At 44.2% G+C, this 11,847-nt stretch overlaps 1 long non-coding RNA gene across 1 annotated transcript; it reads right to left on the bottom strand.

The window, feature by feature from the left end:
• Positions 1 to 981: 981 nt before the first annotated feature.
• LOC125366814 lies at positions 982 to 8,368 on the bottom strand. Its single transcript, XR_007213979.1, has 3 exons — positions 8,197 to 8,368; positions 7,687 to 7,717; positions 982 to 993 (listed from the first exon to the last, which is right to left on the bottom strand). It is a non-coding gene; the product is annotated as an uncharacterized LOC125366814 (long non-coding RNA).
• Between the last annotated feature and the right edge of the window lie 3,479 nt (positions 8,369 to 11,847).

The following is an 11,847-nucleotide window of genomic DNA, read 5'->3' as shown; positions in this document are numbered from 1 at the left end:
GATTCCAACCTGGGCAGGAAAGTCCATGAGATTCTTATCTCCAATGAACCAGCAAAAAACAAGCCAGAGGTGGTGCTGTGGCACTAAGTTATAGAGTGCTAACCTTGAACACAAAGAGCTCAGGGACAGCACCCAGGCCATGAGTTCAAGTAACACAGCCAACAAAAAAAAACAAGGATTGGAATGGGGGGATGGAGCAGAAAGCACACTGAAATGAACACAGACATAAAACCTTGGGTCCAAGCTCAAGCAAGACATTTTAGACTTGAACTTGAATCCTTCCTGCCTCAGTCTCTCATGTCCCAGACTACAGGTATGTCCCACCAAGCTTGTCTGTCCACTGCCTATGTTTCTAAGCTCTGATTCTTGGAAACATCTAGAAGCTAAGCTACTGAAGCATACAGGAGTCTATTTAGTGTCCAGATCTTGGATTTGAACACCATCTCTCAGTCAGGATGTCAGACCTGACAACAAATAGGTGACAAGAAGAAATGCTAATCCCCAGGCCCTAAATCAACATGAACACAATGGAACTCAGGGTGAAGCTGGGATCTCAGGGTTTGGGGATGACAAGGGTTAACTACTTGGGATCTCCATCCAATAGAGCATCAATTGGTAGCTTTGAACTCTCGGTATGAAATTTCCAGCCACGCCACAAGTACAAGCCCCACAACTGACAAAAAAAAAAAAAAAAGAACAGAAACCAATGTAGAAAATTGTCACCATGTAATGAAATACAAACAACAATGGACAAAGGAAGACTACATGACTAATAGTTGGAAATCATTTGCATCCCATTCTCCCAACCTTATCTGAAATATTTTCACAGTGACGTTTAATACCAAGATTCATTAAATTGCACAATCAGACATATGCATGGGAGAGGAGCGTCTAGCCAGGTTTAAATCCATCCGTGGAGAATGGCTTGTCTTTGTCCACCGGCCTATTAAATGTACACTGCCACACATGCAAATCTTCACACCTCATTATCCTCTGCTCCAAGTCACCAGAGTCACGTGCACAAAACAGCGGACAGCCAATAAAAGACTGCAGAAGCTTAGAGGCTTTTTCAAATGAGTTTCTCAGGCTGGGCAGTGGTGGGTGTTGCACACATCTGTAATCCCAGGTACTCTCAAGAGACTGAGATCTGAGTATGGTGGTTCAAAGCTACCCCAGAGAAGAAGAGTCTATCAGACACTTCTTTCAAGTAAGCCAGAAAGGAGGGGGAAAAATAGCAAAAGTGGCAATGTGGCTCAAATTGTAGAGCACTAGTCTTGAACCAAAAAGGCTAGGAACAGCATGAAAGCCCTGAGTTCAAGCTCAAGGACTGAGACTTGATCTCAGGGCCTGGGTACTCTCTCTAAGCTTTTTCACACAGGCCTGGGTACTAGACCACTTGAGCCACAGCTCTATTTTTGGCTTTTCTTTCTTTCTTTTTTTGGTGGTTCATTTGGAGATAAGAGTCTCACAGACTTTACCAGCCAATTTGGCTTTGAACTGTGATTCTCCAGATCTCAGCCTCCTGGCTAGCAAAGTAGGTATGAGCCACTGGTACCCGGCTCCATTCCCAAGTCTCACAACTGAGCTTTCAGAGAAGAGTTGCTCACATGGCCATGATTGGCACACTGGCATCTTGGCTAGTGGTAGGTTACGGGCAGTTGTAACTGGACTGGTGCTGCAAAACTTACCAATATGGCAGTAATCCTTAGTGCGTCCACAGTGTAATGGTGGAAGAGGAACCACAGTGCAGGGCCCACTTCCCCCATGATGAAGCCCTGGGCCTGCTAAACCCCTGTAGTGCACACATTCTCCATCACCTTTGCAGCCATGTGGTTCACCACGTGGTCTTCCTGCAATCAGGGCAGATCACAGCCACCAGTGAGCCCAGGAACCAGGGTAGGGACTCATCTCCCCAGCCAGCCAGCCAAAAGCAGAGAGGGGTGGTGTGGTGCAAGAAGGAGAGTGCCAGGCTCTCCTCCCAGGGGGAAAAGCCAAGGGAAAGAGGGATGTCCTGAGTTCAAGCCCAAGCCCAAGCACAAAAATGAAAGAAAGGGAGAGAAAAGGAGATAGATGGATGGAAGGAAGGAGGGAAAATGCATGGATGGATGGAAGGAGGGAAAAAAAGATGGATAGATGGAGGGATGATGCAAATAGCATTCACCAATCTCAAAATAGCAAAAAACTGAAAAGTCCAAAATTTAGGGGGAGCTCAAAAATGCCATCCAACACTTAACATGCACCAAGGCCCTGGGTTTGAGTTCCTGAACCAAAAATGCATAGAACTCCTCATTGACATCATGTTTACCAACACATTCAAAGGCAAAATCACACTCAACTTAAAAATGTGAGGTGCGGGTGGTTCATGCCTGTCGTTCCAGCTACTCAAGAGGTTGATATCTGGAGGACTGCAGTTCAAAGCCAGTGGGGACAGCAAAGTCTGTGATACTCTGATCTCCCATGAACCACCAGGTAACGGGGAAGTGGTGCTGTGGTTCAAGAGGTAGAACACCAGCCTTGAGCAAAAGAAACCCTGGGTCCAAGTCCCTTGTGACAGAAATAAAAATCAAAAGCTCACTCATTTTTCTGTTCTCTGGTGCCTTAGTGCCTGATGGGAGGGAAGGGAAGGTGCAATTCGGATTTGGGGGAGGTCTACACAGGCCCAGAGCCTTATCCCTTCCCAAAGGCATCTCATGACCACTGTGTTCATGGCCAGCTTTCTCAAGAGTTCTTTTTCTCCTCCTAAAGTGAAGTGGAAGGAAAGATGGTAAGGCAGACAGACATGAACTCATCCAAGGAGAAAATAAAAAGACAGTCCCAGCCCCACACTAGTAGCACGCGCAAGTCATCCCAGCTACTCAGGAGCCTGAGATCTGAGGATTGCAGTTCAAAGCCAGCCCAAGACAGGACAAGTCTGTGAGATTCTGATCTCCAAGGAATGGGCTTTAAAAAGCCAGAAGTGGAGAATGGTAGCTTAGTGGCAGAGCACTCAGGCCCTGAGTTCAAGCCCCAAGACCAGAACCAATAAATAAATAAATGAACAAGGCTTCAGAATCTGCTGCACTGCACCCAACTGTGAATAAAATGGACAGTGGGGACAGAAGGCATAGCTCAGGTGGTAGAACACTAGCCAAGGAGCAAGAGTGACACCTACAGAGAGTGGAGAAAGAGAAGGGTGAGAGAGAGGGAGAAAGGGGAGAGAGAGGAGAGCAAGCAGGAAGCTGCACTGGTGGCGGATGCTACTCAGGCCCCTCAGTAGCCCTGTGGGGAGAGCGTGAACCCAGTGTGTGTGTACATGTCAGGGAGAATGAGACAGTCCAGCTAACAGTCTCACCTGAGTGGCCACAAGATACAGCAGCTCCCTGAGTGTGGGCAGAAGGATCTGTTTCAATTTGCTCTTCCTGAAATTCTCCCGAATTAATTCAGTTAAGAGAGAAATTGCCTGCAAGAGAGACAGAGAGAGAGTCTATTATTTCAGAACCATGTCACACACACGTCCTTAGTCTTTATATGAGGAGTAAACCAACCATCCTATTTAAACCCCTATTGCTAGGGGTTTGTTTTTCTGCTTTATGGTGCCATGGAGATTTGAACTCAGGGCTTGGAGCTTATAAGGCCGTTCATTCTTAACAGATCCCAGTTGGGCAATGGTGGTTCCTACCTATCATCCCGAATCCTCAGGAGGCTGAGATCTGAGGATCATAGTTCAAAGTCAACCTGGGAAGAAAAGTCTACAAGACTCTAAGCTCCAATATACCACCAAAGAACTGGAAGTGGTGCTGTGGCTCAAGTGGTAGAACACTAACCTTGAGTACAAAGAGGCTCAGGACTACACCTGAAGCCTGAATTCAAGCCCCACGACTGACAAAAAAATTGTCCCTTTGGTTTAGTAACATACAAGGTAGAATTAGCAAGTAGCTGGGCTGATGCTATTGTAGCCATGGGTTCACATTTTTTTGGTTTGTTTGATCTTGGCTGGTAGGTTTCAAATAAGCGTGTTATGGACTTTCCAGCCTGGGCTGGCTTTGAACCAGAATCCTCAGATCACATCCTCCTGAATAGGTAGTATGATAGCACTCTGCCCCACTGAATGTGAACAAGGATATTTTCAGGATCAAGAGCAGGTATATTGCTGAGTATGTTTGCTTACGTCTGTAATCCCAGTTCTGTGCAAGGTAGATACTGGGAGAATTGGGGCAAGTCTGGCCAAAAAAGTTAGCCAGACACTCCCTACCCCAACCCCCATTGCAACCACTAAATAGGGCATGGTGGCGAGTGTCTGTAATTCTAGCTGACTGAGAGAAGCTTCTTTTTGAAGATTATAATTTGACAACAGCTGGGGCTAAGAGAAATAAAAATCCAACACTCTATCTGAAAACCAAACCAAAATAATAACAACAATAATAGTAATAATTAATAACAATAATAATAAAGGCTTTGCCTGTGTATTTGTAAGCACAAGAGCCCTGAGTTCAAATGCCAGGCTTGCCAAAAAAAATTCAAAAAATAGTGTTACACATATTATTTCAGTACAGGGATCCCAAGTTTTGTACCTGCCAGAATGACCAGCCTCTGAAGGCTTTTGAACCATTTTGTGCAAGTCACGTGACTTCAGATAAAGCCAAAACCCCCACCATTTCTGCTCACATTTATTACAAAATGGCTTTTGATTTCATAACAGCAATTTGAGCACAGGCAATCCAGCCCTAAGTGATCATTTGCAATACTCAGCCAGCCGACAGCACTGGAGTTTGTAGTTTCCATCTATTTAATAGAACTAGCCATAGTTAGGACTTAAAATATAATAATGTCTTTTAGAAATGAGACAGAAGCCCTGCCCTCTCTTCTTTTCCTTTATGTTGCATGTTCAAAAATACAAGAGTCACACAGTACCTGCTTATCTTATTTTGTAGATTTTAATTTCAAGGTTGGAAGAGCAGGGTTTTGGGTTGCAGGGGTGTTGGCACTGGAGCTTCAACTCAGGGCCTAGATGCTGCCCTTTAGCTGATGTGTTTAAGGCTAGCACTATACCACAAGAGCCACAGCACGACTTACAATTTTCTGGTGGTTCATTGAAGATGAGTCTCATGGACTTTCCTGCCTAGGCTGGCTTTGAACCACGATCTTTGGATCTTAGCCTCCTGAGTAGCTGGACAGGGGTGAGCTACCAGCACCTTGCAAAGGGACCATTTTAAACCCTCATGTCACTGATTCCAAAGGAAGATGGAACTATATTATGTTACCCCAGCAACATTACTTTTTAAATCACACATTGTGCACCCAGGGCCTAAGTTCAAGATCCAATACCAGCACCAAAAAGAAAAATAAAGAAAGAAAAAGAGGGGGGCCTTTTAGTTGCTAAAATAATCTAAAAGTTGTCCCCCAAAAGGCAATTATCATAACTACAATTCTTAGCATACTAGGTATTCCTAGTATTTATTTATTTGTTCTTCAGAGTCTTTTTTTTTTTTTTTTTTTTTTGCCAGTCCTGGGCCTTGGACTCAGGGCCTGAGCACTGTCCCTGGCTTCTTTTTGTTCAAGGCTAGCACTCTGCCACTTGAGCCGCAGCGCCACTTCTGGCCATTTTCTGTATATGTGGTGCTGGGGAATCGAACCAAGGCCTTCATGTATACAAGGCAAGTACTCTTGCCACTAGGCCATATCCCCAGCCCCCAGAATCTCTTTTTAAAAAGCATTTCCAGACCACCTAAAATAAAAAGAACAAGAAAGCTATTGTAAATTGCATTTTTCTGTTCCAGAGAATAAATCTGATTTAGCTTTGTTTGGTGAGATTCCTGCCTGGCACCAACTCACTTTCCAAGATGCTTTCATCTGATACAAAACTAAATGTGATGCTTTGCTAACTTCCCAAATCACACAGCAATCAAATATATGAGCCTTAAAATCTAGCAATGATGGGGCTGGGGATATGGCCTAGTGGCAAGAGAGCCTTCCTTGTATACATGAGGCCCTGGGTTCGATTCCCCAGCACCACATATACAGAAAACGGCCAGAAGTGGCGCTGTGGCTCAAGTGGCAGAGTGCTAGCCTTGAGCAAAAGGAAACCAGGGACAGTGCTCAGGCCCTGAGTCCAAGGCCCAGGACTGGCAAAAAAAAAAAAAAAATCTAGCAATGATATCGGATGCCAGTGGTTCATGCCTGCCATCCGAGCTACTGAGGAGGCTGAGATCTAGAAGACCATGGTTCAAAGCCAGCCCAGGAAGGAAAGTCCATGAGGCTTTTATCTCCAATGGACCACAGAAAAAACAGAAGTGCTGCTGTGACTCAAGTGGTAGAGTGCTAGCCTTGAACAAAAGAAGCTCAGGGATAGTGCTCAGGCCCTGAGTTCAAGCCCCAAGACTGGCAAAAAGAAAATAGTTATAGCAGAAAAAACAGGGCTGAAAATTGTTCAGAAGTGAGATGAATTTTATCAATATAACAAATTAAGAAGCATATATTTTAGGAATTATTTGATGAGAAGTTTTTGAGTTCCAGCAAAAGGGAAATTCAAATATGGAAATTTCCCAGATGAGACATTCCTGCATATTACAGATTAACAGAAGAAATGAATCAACAAGGTGACAAGGTTTTAATTCACCATAGTAAAATGTGATCATGATTCATGCTTGCTTTTATCATTCTCAACAAATTCAGCTATCACACGATCCAAAGTCAAAACAGAAGCCATGTACAAATGGCTCAGGCCTATAATCCTAGCTACTCAGGAGGCTCAGATCTGAAGAATCATGGTTGAAAGCCAGCCTGGGCAGGGAAGTCTGTGAGACTCTTTTCTCCAATGAACCACCAGAAAACAAGTTATTGGTATTAAAATGTATGCGTTCATGGAGGATTTTTTAAAATATATATTATCAGGTTTTCCTACCCAACCACTGTGATGTCGCTCCATTTATTTCATGATTTTTTTTGTCCTGTAAAAATTTTCTACCTTTCTTTTTCCCCTATGGGTTCACTGACAAACGCAAACTGTGATGGCTGGCACCAGAAGCTCATGCCTGTAATCCTAGCTGTGAGGATCTCAGTTCAAAGCCAGCCTGAGGTAGAACAGTCTCCCAGGTCTCAAGAACTCTAAACCTAGGGCTCACAATGAGCTCCCTAATATCTTGAGTCCCTGAGATCAGGTGCAAGACTTTTTTGGCCAGTTGTGGGGCTTGAACATGGGCCTGGGTATAGTCCCGGAGCTCTTCTGGTTAAGGCTAGTGCTCTATCATTTTGAGCCACAACTCCACCTCCAGTTTTCTAATGGTCCAATGTAGATAAGAATCTCAGAGACTTTCCTGCGTTAGCTGGATTTGGACCACGATCCTCAGATCTCAGCCTCCTGAATTGCTGGGATTATAGGCATGTGCCATGGTACCTGGAAAGTACAAAAATGATGAGCCAACATTCTTCCGGAGGGGAGGTGCCAGCTTACAGTTCATCCTGCTAACCTGAAATCATAACAAAGACCAACATAATGGAGCTCTGTTTTTTCAGGTACTAAAAAGAGAAAAAAAGATGATGCCACACCCAGTATTTCTTCTAGAAATGGAAGGGTAAGCTCTCAAACTTATGGGAACATTTCCCACCACCCCCCCGCCCTCCCAGTGTTTGAGTGACTTCTAGTGGCTGCTTCAAATATGGCAACAGATTGCTTGTGTAAAACTCCAAAGTTATAACACACACACACACACACACACACACACACACACACACACACACACTAAAACTGGCAACACTGCTTTTCTTATAGCATGATTGGAAAACAGGATTAGCATGGAATAAGAATCACCAAGAAGAGGACTTGAGAAGAAGAGGGAAAGGAAGGTGAAGATACTCAAAGTACTTTAAGTAAGAAAATGGAAAAATGAAATCTGCTAAAAAAAAAAAAAAAAAAAAAACTACCTTAAAAAGGGTGGAGAGGAAACGAGTGTTGGTGTCTCACGCCTGTAATCCCATCTACTCAGGAGGATGAGATCTGAGAACCAAGGTTCAAAGCCAGCCCAAACAAGAAAGCCCACTGAGAGTCCTATCTCCAATTAACCAGCAAAAAGCTGAGGTGGAAACAAGGCTCAAGTTGTAGAGCACCAATGATCAGAAAAACCCAAATGAGAGCTGGAAGTTCTGATTTCAAACCTCATTACCTACACATGTATACAAACATACACACACTCACACAGACACATGTACAAACACACACACACGTGCCACTACTGACTAATGATCCTATAGATTGAAAATCAGTAATTCTTATATGAAATTACCTTGCCACAGGTTTATTTGTATTTCTTAAAAATGGATATGAAAGCCAGGTGCTGGTAGCTCAAGCCTATCATCCTAACTACTCAGGAGGCTGAGATCAGAGGATCAAGGTTCAAAGAGAAAAGAAGAAAAAGAAATCTATTCCCATTCTCTCTGTTAAGCATGGGGAAGGGGAAGAAACAAGGACTGGAGAAGCACTTTGAGAACACAAAGGACCCAGAAACCCCATCTCCAAAGCAAAGTCACCATGGCCTCTGCCACGGCCTATTACCCAGTCAGGAGCACTCCTTCTCCCAGAATACAAGCTATGTCCTCCTCTTCTCTGTCCACTGAACAGCTCCAACTAGCTCAGCAATTCATCTACAAACTCCCAACAAGAAAACCATCGGCCACAGCACAACAAAAATCCTCTCCTGGCCCCAAGTCCTTCCTCTTTCCCATAAAGGCTTTGGAATTCTTCTCCATTTTCACTTATGAGAAACTCCCGATGCAAAGGACAAAACATAACAACACATGAGGGCCAATCAGGTGGAAGGATAGCACATGACAACCAGTGAGGCTCAAGTGGTAGAGCACTAGCCTTGAGAGAAAAGCTCAGAGGCAGGGCCCAGGCACCGAGTTGAAGCCAGAAGACAAGAGTAAAACAAACAAAAAAAGGCAATTAAATACTGGGGCCAATACATAATGTAAGACTGGGCAAGATTCAATACTGTAATCTTAGCTACTTGGGAGGTAGAGATTTCAAGGATAACAATTCTAACCCAGCCCAGGCAAAAAGTTCATGAGACTCCCAATGGTTAGGGGAAGTATTGTGTATCCAGCCACAGTCAAGCCCGCCAAGCTACATGTGAAGTAAAAACAGGCAGATCACAGTCCTGAAGTTAAAAAATAAAAGGAGATCTAGTCCGGCTGTATCATTCATAAATCAATTCTATCTGAAAAATAACCAACAAACAAAGGACTAGAGGCATGACACAGTGGTAGAGCGCCTACCTAGCAAACACAAGGCCTTGCATTCAAACTTGAAGACCAGCAAAAATAGAAAAAAGAAAAACCTTACCTCAACGACAGGCACACTCTCCTGGAGCTTGGTGGTATGGGAGGCAAGCAAGGCAATCATCCGAGTTACCTTCAAGCATCTATACAAGAGAAAACACAGAACACAGGCTTGGAAAAGCAGGCAGGGAGGCAGGAAGCACCAAAGAAGGCCTTCAAAGCTAAAGATGTCCATGAGAAAAAAAAGGGCGAGAAGTCGGGGCTGGGGTGGGGTGGGGGGGAAATAGTCATTTGGTTCCATTGCAAAGGCTACCAGAACCTTCTTTCTAATGCTTGACCTTACTTTTGCTTTTCCACCTGGCATGCTGCACCTACAAAAAGCAAGAGGAGCCAGGCAGTGGTGGCTTTCACCTGCCATCCTACGTTCTTCTGAGGCACAAACAGGCAGATCACAGTCCAGGCCAACCCAAAGAATACACTTAAGAATTCATTCAAAAATCAATGAATGTAAAAAAAAAAAAAAAAACAGCTGCAAGTTTAGCTCATATGAGTACAAAACACAGTGCTAAAAAAGAATGGGGGTAGGAGGGGAGAATTTTAGATCACAATCCCATTAAGACTGTAAATAACACCTGTGCTGAGCTGCTGGCTCACACCTGTCATCCTCAAGAGGCTGAAATCTGAGGAAGGAGGTTCGAAGCCAGCCCTGGGGAAGACAAATCTGAGAGACTTATCTCCAAATAACCAGCAAAAAGCCAGAAGTAGAGGTGTGGTTCACATGGTCCAGTACCAGTCTTGAGTGGACAAGACGTCCCGAGTTCAAATCCCACTTTTGGCACATAGACTGACTGATCTTTTTCACACCAAAACACAACCGTTTTTGAAGTTTCTACAACTCCCCATAATCTCAAACTTTATATTTAGATAATTCAAGATGACTCTCTTTTAACTCTTTATCAGTTTACAATCAAGCAGTCTCCAGAAATGGCCCAAGTCAGAGTTATCATTGCTCCACAGTATGTGCTCATTTAGGACTGTATGTGTGGCGTCACACAGGCTGCAGTAACTTCCTAAAATGGTGGGGCACACTTTACATGTACTTACACATCCCAGTTTGGAGCAATCCTTAAATGCTGGGTGAGCAGGTGGAACTAGAATAAAAATTAAACATTGTACATTCAGTCCATCGACCACCACCTAAGAAGGAACATATAAGTGAATAACTCAGACTAAGAGGTCAATGGTTGCCTACAGGAGGGAGCTAAGAACTTAAAAATAGGCAAAAAGCGCATGCAGGATGTGGAGAAAGATCAACACAGAACCTAGTGGCTCACGCCTATAATCCCAGCTACTCAAGAAGCTGAGATCGGAAGATCCTGGTTCAAAGCCAGCTCAAGCAGATACATCCACCAAGAGACTCTTGTCCCACATGAAGCCACAAAAAAAGCTGGAAGCATAGATGAGGCTCAAGAGGTAGAGCTCCAGGACCAAGAAAGCCAAGGGAGGAAATGAGGCACTGAGGTCAAGCCCTAGTACTGGCACTGAAACAAGGCACTAGAATGTTCTGTCCAGGACCTACCAAGGGGGAGTGGAGGAGGCATGTAGCCACATACTTGTGAGTTACCACCGCACACAAACAGCATAGAAGGTTGAGCTTGGTGTGGGAGGCCGCCATGGTCTTCTAGGTGGAGTCTAACTTCAAGCAGGCTTGCTGCAGGAACTCATTTTAGTCCTGATCTTTCAGACACAGCAACTTCTCGGCTGGGACAGGAAAGAAGAAGAAAAAGGCTTAGTGGGATAGGGAGGGGGGCAAAACCATAGGCCGTGACTCCTCCACTATCATCACAACCACAATCAAAGCCACCAGTGCTCACATGGGCCTGTCATCCTAGCCACCCAGGAGGCTGACATCTAGAGTAGAATTCGAGGCCAGCTGGGGCAGGAAAAGTCTGTGAGACTCTTTATCTCCCATGAAACATGCAAAACAAGCCAGAAGTGGCACTGTGGATCAAGTGGTAGAGTGCTAGCTCTGAGCAAAAAAGCTCAGTGCCCAGAATCGTAGTTCAAGCTCCCCAGCCATTTAAAAAAAGAAACACTGGTCAGAGATAGAAATACTACATGGTAAACTCCTTGTATGACCTTTTCAAACCCACAAAAAATAAAATTGTTAAATGCAACCAAAACAAAAATCAACTATGAGTACATAATAAGAATTATCAATCCTAATAAGAAAAACAATAAAGAACACAGAACAACTTTCAGTTTTTTAACTATGAACATTATTTCATTCATTGACTTGCCATTATTTTTTTCTCAGTGCGTATTTCTTTTTTGTGCCGGTCCTGGGGCTTGAACTCGAGGTATGGGCACTGTCTCTGAGCTTCTTTTGCTCAAGGCGACTGCTCTATCACTTGAGCCACAGTACCACTTCCGATTTCCTGGTAGTTTGCTGGAGATAAGAGTCTCGTGGGGTTTCCTGCCTCAGCTGGAATCTTGATCCTGAGTCTTCTGAGTAGCTGGGACAACAGCCATGAGCCATGGTGTCCAGGTCCCTATTTCTTAAACAGACAAGTACTCCTGAGTGGTCGCTCACCT

The sequence above is a fragment of the Perognathus longimembris genome, chromosome 18 (genome assembly GCF_023159225.1).
Source record: "Perognathus longimembris pacificus isolate PPM17 chromosome 18, ASM2315922v1, whole genome shotgun sequence".
NCBI classification, from domain to species: domain Eukaryota; kingdom Metazoa; phylum Chordata; class Mammalia; order Rodentia; family Heteromyidae; genus Perognathus; species Perognathus longimembris.
This window is presented reverse-complemented; position numbering and strand designations above follow the sequence as displayed.